The sequence below is a fragment of the Kogia breviceps genome, chromosome 12 (genome assembly GCF_026419965.1).
Source record: "Kogia breviceps isolate mKogBre1 chromosome 12, mKogBre1 haplotype 1, whole genome shotgun sequence".
NCBI lineage: Eukaryota > Metazoa > Chordata > Mammalia > Artiodactyla > Physeteridae > Kogia > Kogia breviceps.
Genome location: NC_081321.1, coordinates 44,395,845 through 44,408,008, shown reverse-complemented (window position 1 = coordinate 44,408,008; position 12,164 = coordinate 44,395,845). Strand labels below are relative to the sequence as shown.

The following is a 12,164-nucleotide window of genomic DNA, read 5'->3' as shown; positions in this document are numbered from 1 at the left end:
ATCTTCCCGGACCGGGGCACGAACCCGCGTCCCCTGCATCGGCAGGCGGGCTCTCAACCACTGCGCCACCAGGGAAGCCCAATGGTGTTTAATAAGAATTGTGCAACCATCACCACAGTCAATGTATTTATTTATTTATTTAGGTTTTTTTTTTTTTTATGGTCATGTTCATGGCACGTGGAACGTCCCTGACCAGGCATCCAACCTGCACCCCCTGCAGTGGAAGCGAGGAGTCTTAACCACTGGACTGCCAGGGAATTCCTACTACAATCAATTTTAGAATGTTTTCATCAGCTCAAAAAGAAACCTCACACTCATTAGCAGTTACTCCCCATTTTCAGTCCCCACTCCAATAATAGGCATCCATGAACACTTTCTGTCTCTATAAATGTACCTATCCTGGACATTTAATGTAAATAGAATCACACAGAATGTGACCTCTTGTGTCTGGCTGTTTTCACTCAATGGATTGTTTTCAGGTTTCATCTATGTAGCAGTGTGTATCAGTATGTCATTTTTGTCTAAGGCCAAATAGTATACAATTATGTGAGTATACCACATTTTGTTTATCCATCCATTAGTTGATGAACTTTTGGGTTGTTTCCACTTTTTTGACTATTATGAATAATGGTGCTATGACATTCATGTACAGATTTTTGTGTGTTTTCATTTCTCTTCATCTCATTTCTCTTCAGTATACACCTAGGAGTGGAACTGGTGGGTCATATGGTAACTCAATGTTTAACATTTCAAAGAAGTGTTTTCCAAAGTGGCTGCACTATTTTATAGTCTTATCAGCAATGTACGAGGTTTCCAATTTCTCCACATTCTCACCAAAATTTGTTATTGTTTCTCTTTATTTTAGCCATCCTAAGGGGTGTGAATTTGTATCTCATTGTAGTTTTGCAGTTCCCTAAAGACTGATGTTGAGCATCTTTTCATGTGCTTAACTGGCAATTTGTATATTTTCTTTGGATAAATATCTCTCTGGTGCCCTTTTTTCAAAATATTTTTTTAATTTTATTTTTTGTGCCCATTTTTAAATTAAATTATTTGTGTTTTGAATGTTGACTTGTAGTAGTTCTTTATATATTCTGGTTGCTAGACCCTTATCAGATATATGATTTGCAAATATTTTCTCCCATTCTGTCTTACTTTCTGGATAGTATCCTTTGAAGCATAAGATTTTTTAATTTTACTGAAGTCTAATTATCTACTTTTTTTCTTTGGTTGCTTATGCATTTGGTGTCAAATCCAAAAAACCATTGCCTAATCCAATGTCACCAAGATTTACACCTATGTTTTCTTCTAAGGGTTTTATAGTGTTAGCTCTTACATGATAAGTCTTTGATCCATAGAAGTTCAAATTCATTCTCTGTGGCAAGATCAGCCTAGGTGTAAACTTAAGGTTTTCTCAAGACTTTTCTGGGCCTGTACCTTTCTCTGAGCATGTGCGGTCACTTTTTAGTTTTCCCCATATATGCAGTTACCTTTGAATGTTCTTGTCTTTACTTGGTTTCCAAAAAGGGAAAAGAAAAAAATGAAGGGAGGTGCAACAACAATGGTCACCCACGTCTTTGTCTGCAATTCTGTGATCAGAAACAGCAATCAGAGATCAGAGCACAGATCACCAACATTTGGGGGAGGGGGCCCTTTTTGCCCACTCTGGATCCCACAAGCTGCCTGCAAGCTGCTCCTTGAACGTGTGTACAGCTGCCTGCCATGGGGCTGGGAGTGGAAGATGGGTAGCTGCTACCGTGTTAAGAGCTAAAATGACCAAAATTAACTACAATTTACTCTCTAAGCCTTCAGTAGACTCCAGAGTTCCAAAGTAGTTACATCAGACAGATGCTGCCAAATCAATTGTTGTCTAGGAGGAGAGACAGATCTCTGTTCCTTCCTACTCCACCATCTTCCCAGAATTCTCTCTAGCTTCTTGAACATATGGAATAAAGTTATAATAAGTGTTTTAATATCCTTGTCTACTAATTCTAACGTCTATATACTTTTTTGTTTTTTCTGCAAAAAGCTTTATTGTTTCCGTTTGGTCCAAGGCTTGGAAGAGAGCTCCAGGATGGTTAAAAAGCTGCCTAGTGGCTGCAGAGAGAGGCTTCAGGCAGAAGCCCTGATACCAGAGGGGCTCCTCAAAGGCCACTGGGCTCCAGAGGCTCATAGTCATGCTTGATGGTGAGCCTTTCGAAGAGATACTCACCCAGCCAGCCTGGGGACCAGCCCACTTGTGGAGGTTAATCAGGTGGTCAGGTGTCACCCATCTTCTTGATGAGTTTCATCTAGGCAGTGGCTCTCCAGGAAGTCACAGAGGTGGGGGTCTGTGTGGACAGAACCCAGGGTATGCAGATCCAAAAGGGCCTGGTTCATATTCTTCTCCATGAGAATGTCAGCTTCCATAGCATACTGGGTTTTTTAGATGGTTTCTGCACATCCTGAAAGAGGGTGCAGCTGTAGGGCTGGTTTTGCATTTTTGTGCCCTCACAGTGCTTCTCCCAGGCCAGCACCCTCCAGAGCTACATCGTCTTGATCGAAATAGAAGCCCAGGGAGAGGTAGGTGTAGGAGGCCCGCCGACGCATTTGACTAGTGAATGGCGGCCTCCATCTCATCTCTGACAAATCTGGGAGCTCATGATTGATCAGCAATAAGGAGCTAAGCTCAAAAAATTGTGTTGGCTGGTCCTGGAGGCTGAGGATAGCTGAGTGGTTGGTTCTGAAGGTTGGGACTGGAAAAAAATGTTGGAGGGTGGTTGGAGGCTGGAGGAAGGGGCATCTCTGGGTCTGTTCCATTCAAACACATCTGAAGCAAGAGACAGATCCTACCTACCCTGCCCCCTGACCATGGAGGGCACTGCCTAACACCTGAATACTTTCTGAATTAGTTTCAATTGATTGAATTTTCTTCTAATAATGGGTCCTATTTTCCTACATCTTTCCATTCATGTTAATTTTTGATTGAGTGCCCAGACATGAATATTACTTTGTTGGGTTCTGGATATTTTTGTATTTCTATAAATATTCTTGAGATTTGTTCTGAGGTGCAGTTAAATTACTTGGTAATAGTTTGATTCTTTCAGGTCTTGCTTTTAAGCTCTGTTAGATGGGGCCAGAACAGAGTTTGGTCTAGAGCTAATTTTTTCCCACTACTTAGGCTTCTAAGGACTCTACCCAGTCATTTACAAGATTTTCTATCCTGGCTGGTGGGAGTAGGCACTATTCCTGGTCTTATGTGAGATTCAGAGATTGCTTTCTTTAATTGTTTCAGGCGGTTCCTTCCCCACTCTAAGTGGTTTCCTCATGTATATGCACTAAACAATACTCAGGAAAACACCTAAGGGGAACCTCTAAAGATCTCTAGAAATCTCTCAGTGTATAGCTCTCTCCTTTCTGATACTTTGCCCTGTACTCCCTAGCTACCTTGGCCTCCATCTCCTTAACTCAGGGTAATGGCCAGTCTCCTCCTAGGTTCTTCCTCCTAGCGCCATGACCTGGAAATTGAAATTGTCTCTGGGCAGTAAGCTGAAACAATCATAGGGTTCACCTCATTTGTCATTCCTTTTTTTTTTTTTTTTTTTTTGCGGTACGCGGGCCTCTCACTGTTGTGGCCTCTCCCGTTGCGGAGCACAGGCTCCGGATGCGCAGGCTCAGCGGCCATGGCTCACGGGCCCAGCCGCTCCGCGGCACGTGGGATCTTCCCGGATAGGGGCACGAACCCGTGTCCCCAGCATCGGCAGGAGGACTCTCAACCACTGCGCCACCAGGGAAGCCCCCTTTTTTTAAAAAAATTTTTATTTATTTTTATTTGGTTGTGCTGAGTCTTAGTTGTGGCTTGTGGGCTCCTTTATTGTGGTATGCGAACTCAGTTGCAGTATGAATGTGGGATCTAGTTCCCTAACCAGGGATCAAACCCGGGCCCCCTGCATGGGGAGTGCAGAGTCTTAACCACTGCGCCACGAGGTAAGTCCCTCATTTGTGATTCTTAAGTAATCACTGTCCTTTTTTACCTGACATTCAATGTCTTGAAAACAATCATTTCATATATTGTCTAGTTTGATTAGATCAGATCTCTGTTACTCTATCTTGGCCAGAGCAGTAGTTCTGGCATTTTTTCTGCATAGCTCTTTCTTCATCAGCAACCTACCCTGGTTTTCCAGGTGCCTATTGCTAAAACAGAGAAAAGGTATTGATTTCTGTATGTTTTCCTTAATAAGAGATTGTCTCTGAGTGGAAATAGGGAGTGAGACTGTTGGGGCTGGTTATCTTTTCATAACATATATTATAGAGTTGAATGACTCTTTTAAACCATATGCTTGTGTAATTTTGATAAAAATTAAAAATTTAAATACAAAATAGTAAATGGTAATGGGACATCCCTACTAGTTTATGATTTTAAATGAAATGCTGTAGTGTTTTACCATTTAGGATAATATTTGTAATTTGTTTGGATATACAGCTTTTATTATATTTAAGTTGATTCCTTGAATTCTTATTTACTTAGACTTATTACTTATTTATATTGTTATGCATAAACACTGACTTTTGTGAAAAGTTTTTCAGCATTTATTAATAATAATCCTAATACGATCATAATAAATTATAGTGATTCGTTTTCTCAATATTAAACCACCCCCACATTCCAAAAATAATGTTTCCTTAGTTGTAGAGTATTATTCTTTTGCACACTGATGGATTCTCTTTGCTAATGTTTTATTTAGCATAACCATCCCACGAAGTAGGAAATCTCCCACTTTTATTTATTTGTTTATTTATTTATTTGGTGTTTAAATAATTAATGATTACCAACAGCGTGTTGATTACAAATAAGAGAGAGGTGCTAGAGGTGATGAATTTTCCAAATAGGGCACCAGGATCCACAGCTGCAGGGCCCAGCCAGCCACTAGGGCAGGCAGTTCTATAATAAATAATGGAGTGGGGGCAAAGGGGCAGGGCTGTTCCTACTTCTTCTTAACAGAAATCCACTTCTTCCTTGCCACCCGCAACTCTAGAAGGGGCCCGTGCTCGCAGTTGCCTGGACGGACTTGATCCACTGGTCCTTCTCCTCCTGCATGGGGGCCAAGATCAGGTACACCACATGGTTTCCCTCAACCATCCAACCATCTGCCTCCATTTTGCAGGCTTTGATGAGCTGCTCCTTGTTATTAGGGATATAAAGCTCAAAGCAGTTAGGTTTCTGGGTGTCATCCACCTCTCTGATGCTCATATTCTTCAGGGGGATGATTCCTCTGGGCTCCCTGTCTGTCCTCTACTCAAAATAGTAGAGGCAGTTGTCTATGAGGATTAACCAGCGCTGCTTCCACTCTTCACCTGGCCCCCTTTCCCTCCCAGCTTAAGAAGCCAGCCCTGCAGGTGCTGGCTAAAGAAGGTCAGATCATCCCCATCATCCTCTGGAATCTTAAAGGGCTCATTTTGGGTGTGGTCCTAGAGGTTCCTGATCAGCTCCTCAGGCAGGGCCCACCCTACTTGCTGTGCTGGTTCATGGTCACAAAATGCTCTGGGCCTGGCTTGTTCCCAGATGTTGGGATTGTGAAGGCTGGTGTTCAGCATTATCCCGGGCAAAGGACAGCACATAGCATGCATCTGTGGACTCGAAAACCCCAAGGTTGCACCGGCAGTATCGCTGGGCAAAGGCTTCCATCATCTGGTCAATCTTCTGGGCCTCTGGGGAGGCAGAAAGCTCCATAGAAATTGCCTGAGGGCCTGCACCAGTCACACAGATCCATGAAGGTATGGAGCACTGCTAGGTTCAGCTTTTCCCTCTCCCCTAGGTAGTCTCCATGGCTGTCTTGTTCAGGCCCTTGCCCTTGAACAGGAAACAGGAAGTGAACACCTTGGGTGTGTACTGAAGAAGTTTTTTCTCCACCAAGAACTAGATCCCCCTTCTTGCGGTCCTTGTTGGAGTTCTTCCTAACCATTGCCATGTTCCAGTCCTGTTGCAAGGATGCACTGCTCTCATTGGCCTCCAGGCAGTCTCGCTCATGACTTCACTGAGCTCCTCCTGCAGGTAGTGGATCTCCAGCAGCAGCTTCTGCTTCAACAGTGAGACGTTCTCCAGCTCCATCTGCTCCTCTGGAGTTGGGTCTGGGTGCTCATAGACACTGCCCTCCATGGCTACCAAGACCCCATGGGCAGTCCTGGATCCGAGGTGGCCTGTGGGTGCAGGTCAGCCAGCTCAAATGCCCCTGGGTGGCTGCCACCGCCTAAACAAGGAGAAAGAAAACGAAAAATGAAAAACTACAGGAGGATAGTAGAGAAACTGGAATAGCTGCCATGTAATAAAAATAACATAAGTTTATAAGTCAGAAAATGACATTTAGTATTGTGAAAATAAAGGGAAACCTCACTAAAATTGAGTGGCAAGGGCAGAATGGGGAGCTCTCAGGCAGGTGCCACTGGACATCAATACAGATCCCAACAGGAAGAGGTGTACTTTGCATCTCCAGAAGGAAATAACACTATTTTACTAAAGCCGAAGGAGGAAGAAAAATGTTCTTCTCGCCTGGCAACAGCTCAGCCAGTAAGACTGTGACAACTTAGCCAATGAAAAGCCACTATACTTTGAACTCCTAGTTTCCTCCAATTGACTTTTTGTTTGTAAGGTTCCTCCCAACTTCCTCTTCTCTTCTATAAAAGTATCTTCTCCTTTGCTTTCACTCAGACTTATTTGTGGGTCACATAGTTGCATGTGCCAAATTGCAATTCTGTGCTGCTTCTGAATAAATCCCCTTTGGCTGGTGAAATAACTTTTGTTTTAGGCCAACAGTGTTAAATAAATATTTACTAGCACGCCAAAATAAAACAATTTTTAAAAATCTAGGGACTTCCCTGATGGCACAGTGGTTAAGAATCCACCTGTCAATGCAGGGGACACGGGTTCGATCCCTGGTTGGGGGAAATCCCACATGGTGCAGACCAACTAAACCCGTGGGCCACAGCTACTGAGCCTGTGCACCACCGCTACTGAAGCCTGTGTGCCTAGAGCCCGTGCTCCTCAACAAGAGAAGCCACCGCAATGAGAAGCCCACACACCACAATGAAGAGTAGCCCCCACTCACCGCATCAACAGAAAGCCCGCACACAGCAACAAGACCCAACACAGACAAAAAAAAAAAATCCTAAGCACCGTGTTCTATGCTCCCACCACATTTGGCATGAAGCTTGAATCAAGATAGATGCAATAGGGACTTCCCTGGCAGTCCAGTGGTTAAAAATCCACCTTCCAATGCAGGGAACACGGATTCAATCCCTGGTCTGGGAACTAAGAACCCACATGCTGCAGGGAAACTGAGCTGGAGGGCCACAACTAGAGAGAAGCCTGCGCACCACAATGAAAGATTCCACGTGCTGCAACTAAGACCCGACGCAGCCAAAAATAAATAAATACTTAAAAAAAAAAAGATAGTTGCAGCAATACTACAAAATCAGGATTTTATTACCCTTAGAGTTATCAAGCAACTACAAATCCCCCACTGCAGTGGCAAGACATTGAACCTTTTAGATACTGAGTGTTAGGTTCCATCCCTAAGGACACAGCTATAGGCCTTGCTTGATTTTAACTGAAATTTTTTTGTTTTATCATTTCGTGTACCATTACCAATTCATGTAAGCATGGGGAGTGTTTTAAGTTTTTTAGCCAATCCACAGTACCACTATTTTAAACAATCAGAGCTCATTTCTAACATCCATTATTCCAATTAATAAACCATTAATGACTCCAATATAAGTTAATTTCTGACATTCATTAGTTTAATATGCAAAATGTCTAATGTTGATCAGAGTTAAGACAACTGAAGTGCTTCTGGTAATCCCTATGGAGTGTGAATTCCCAATTAGAATGCCGGCCACACCTAGAGTATAATTTTAAGCTAACATACACATATTTCACTGTTTATGTTGAAATATTTTAAACTAAATTATAGATATCGTAACACTGGATTCAAATACTAATTCTGCCACTTAAAAATCTATGTAATGGGCTTCCCTGGTGGTGCAGTGGTTGAGAATATGCCTGCTAATGCAGGGGACAGGGGTTCGAGCCCTGGTCTGGAAGATCCCACATGCCGCGGAGCAACTAAGCCCGTGAGCCACAACTACTGAGCCTGCGCGTCTGGAGCCTGTGCTCCGCAACGAGAGGCCGCGACAGTGAGAGGCCCGCGCACCGCGATGAAGAGTGGCCCCCCGCTTGCCGCAACTAGAGAAAGCCCTCGCACAGAAATGAAGACCCAACACAGCCATAAATAAATAAATAAATAATAAAAATAAAGTAATTCCCTTTAAAAAAAAATCTATGTAATATTGGACATGAATGTAATTTGATCCCCTTGAGATTCAGTTTCCTTTAGTGTAAAATGTGGTTAATATCTCACAGAATGGTGAGAATTAAATAATGAATATGAAAAGGCATTATAAACTGTAAAACAGTCTACAAATGTTCAGCATTATTATTGGATAATAATATCTCTAATAGAGGTTAGGTTATATTGAGACCCTTTGAGGATTTGTCCATTACATGGAAGGGCAGGTGACCTCTAATGCTCACCTATTGTAAATATTACAGTTTTGATACTCTTTGTCTACAGAGACAGGGGAAAAAGCAAAATGAGTAAGTTATGGATCCTTAACCCAGAAGGCCAAAATAATTAACTTAGACTGGCACCAGGATGTAGCCCTCCCCTATGTTATTCCAGTGGAAGATTCTCTACCAAATGAGGACAGACAACAGATTTAATAATAACAACTAACATTCATCCAGTTTTTACTATCTGCTAAATAGTGTGATAAGTATATTATCTTATTTAATCCCAATAATCCAATAAAGTAGGTATAGCTTTTAAGCTCATTTTAAAATGAGGAAACTAATGCTTAGAGAAATTAGGTAACTGCCTAGGTGGTGGTTGCAGGAGCTGAACTCAAGCAGTTTTTCTTGAGAACCCATGTTCTAAACACAACACTTAATATATAAATATATATGTCTATATATAAATTTTTCCTGACATCCTGGACTTAAGAATAAGGGGGCAGACGAAATGAATGATGTTGCCTTCCCTTATTAAAACAAACATACATAAACCTTCAGCTAGTTTTCCTGGGGGAATTCTAGAATACTAACTCACAAAAGCATTGTAGAAGCGCACCTCTATTGTTTTACTCCCTGTCTCGTCTCATGTTTCTCCTCTTTTCTGAACTAAAAGCTTTTTCCCTCTTTTTAGTTTTCTCCTTCCCCATGTGTGGTAGACTGTCTGCAAAGATGGCTACTAATAGTTCCTCTCATTTCTATATATACATGCTGCTCTTCTCTTCAAGAGGTGGCATCTATTTCCCCACACCTTGAATCTGGACTGGCCTTGCTACTTGCTTTAACCATGAGAATGTGTTGGAAATAAAGCTGTGACAATTTGAGGCTTAGGACGCAAGAGACTTGGCAACTTCCACTTTTCACTCTTGGAGCCTTGGAGTCCAGCTATCCTGCTTGAGAGTTTATGTGAAGAGAAAAGCTCTGGCCAACAGCAGGCACCAACTAACCCATGTATTTAGGCCATCTTGGATCACCCAGACTCAGCCAAGCCTCCAGAAGACTGTCACATGACTGACCCCAGCTGATATGACATGGAGCAGAAAAACCAGCTGTGCCCATCCAACCCACAAAATAGTAAGAAATAAGTTTTTGCTTTAAGCTACTAGATTTTGTAGTGGTTGTTATGCAGAAATGGCTGACTGAATTGTGATGGGCCAGATACATTTAGATAGAATGGGCTCATCCTTGGGAGTTGTCCTCAGAAAAAGAGATGACTGTTCTTGAGATGTCTACAAAAGAGCTTGAGGGAATTCCCTGGCGGTCCAGTGGTTAGGACTCTGTGCTTTCACTGCCTGGGTTCCATCCCTGGTTGGGGAACTAAGATCCCACAAGCTGCGCAGCACAGAAAAAAAAAAAAAAAAGCTTGAGGCAATAAAGTAAAATATGTGGCTGATTTGAGTTTGTCTTATCCAATTATAGATTTTTCCACCAAAAACTAGCATAAAGAAAATCAGATACAAAAGTCTTTTTTTTCTGACCACATATAAGAAAACATGAATGTATCTCATTTTGTCCAATACTCCATCTGTTGGACCTAAGCCAAACAAGAGAACAGGTTCTCAGACTTAAACATCTTACTCCTTGAATTTGGCTTTAAGGTGCAAAGAGGCTGCTTCCCTCTCCTAGAGTAAGAAACCTACACTTACTGGATGGAGAATATATCAAAATATCAAGCTTCTTAGGAGTTGCACTTGAAATTGAAGTCAATTTCCAATTGTCCATGTAATGGAAGTTAAAGCCAGTAAAATATAATTTAAAACTTACCTGAGGAAAAATATTTTTATTTTTGTTTTGTTTTTCTTTTTCAGAATATACTGAGTTTCACTTTTCTCATTATATTTTACCCGTGACATGTTATTAAAATGACATCTCAGGAATTTCCTGGCAGTCCAGTGGTTAGGACCCTGCACTCCCACTGCCAAGGGCCCAGGTTCAATCCCTGGTGAGGGAACTAAAATCCCACAAGCTGCGAGGAGCGGCCAAAAAAAATATGACATCTCATTCCACCCCCAAACCCAACAGGGAAAGGAAGCCCTAAAGTATTAGAAGAAAGCATTTTATTTTATTTTATTTATTTTTGGCCACGCTGCACAGTGAAAGCGCCGAGTCCTAACCACAGGACCACCAGAGAGTTCCCTAGAAGAAACCATTTTAAAGTTAAACTTTGTTTAATGATAAATTTTAAGCATTTAGTAGACAGCTCCAACATTACCAGTTATCTCATAATTTGGAATGTGGCAAAATCAAGGCACAAAATATCTCTCTTCCTCTTCCCTGCCCCCAATTATGCAGAGAGAAGGGATGTAAGGAATTGAGAGTTGTTTCTCGTGAAGTAGAGGACAGGAGGCTGAAGGAAAAACCTAAAGGTGATCTTCAAATACAAAGGAGAGTCATCAGTTTTGCTTCCAAATACAGAAGGTGAAGGGGAGAAATGGCAATTGAAGTAAGTAGGGTTCTTTTTTTTTTTTTTTTTTTTTTTTTTTTCCCTTTCCCGCCGCTTCCCCTCCCCCAACTACTACCAGTAGGGTTCTTTTTGAGGAATGGATTATCACTTCTCTGAGGGAGTTAAAGTAAGCATAGGAAAATGGATGAGATTACTTTCTTGATTTCTTTATGTATAAGAATTTTTCCATATATATTTTTTGGTGGTGGTTCTTTTTATTTTTCAGTGCTTTTTAAAAAAATTTTTATGTTGTGTATATTATTTATTTATTTATTTTGGCTGTGTTGGGTCTTCATTGCTGCATGTGGGCTTTCTCTAGTTGTGGTGAGCTGGGGTTACTCTTTGTTGTGGTGCGCCAGCTTCTCATTGTGGTGGCTTCTCTTGCTGCGGAGCACAGGCTCTAGGCACATGGGCTTCAGTAGTTGTGGCTCACGGGCTCTAGAGTGCAGGCTCAGTAGTTGTGGCGCACAGGCTTAGTTGCTCCACAGCATGTGGGATCTTCCCGGACCAGGGATCGAACCTGTGTTCCCTGTGTTGGCAGGCGGATTCTTAACCACTGTGCCACCAGGGAAGTCCAAGGTGGGGACTCTTAATATGAAAACTTTCACACATAGAGAAAAGTAGAAAGATTAGTACAGTGAATAGCTATATTCCCTTCCAGAATCAACAATTAATATTTTGCCATATTTATTTATTTGCTGAACAATTTTAAAGAAAATTATGAAACAGGAGGGAAGAGAGCAGGGCACAACCTTTAAAAGAATGACATAGCCAGAGGACATGACAAAAACTGGTTATAACCTATCAGGCCCAAGATGGCGAAAGATTCAACTTCCAGTGGACCTTGAGCTTCATTATATGCTCATTGTAATACTTTACCATATGCTACATGACACACTCACAGGTGCCATGACAGTTCTGAGGATGACCAAAAAAGACCAAAAAGTGGGTGGTGACTCAATTCCTGGAAATCCCGGCAAAAAAATATAATCAGGGACTTCCTTGGTGGCACAGTGGTTAAGAATCTGCCTACCAATGCAGAGGACACGGGTTCGAGCCCTGGTCCGGGAAGATCTCACATGCCGCAGAGCAACTAAGCCTGTGAGCCACAACTACTGA

General features: G+C 42.0%; 1 pseudogene; it reads right to left on the bottom strand.

The window, feature by feature from the left end:
* Nucleotides 1-4,823: 4,823 nt before the first annotated feature.
* LOC131766328 (cytohesin-2 pseudogene) lies at nt 4,824-6,136 on the bottom strand (annotated as a pseudogene).
* Between the last annotated feature and the right edge of the window lie 6,028 nt (nt 6,137-12,164).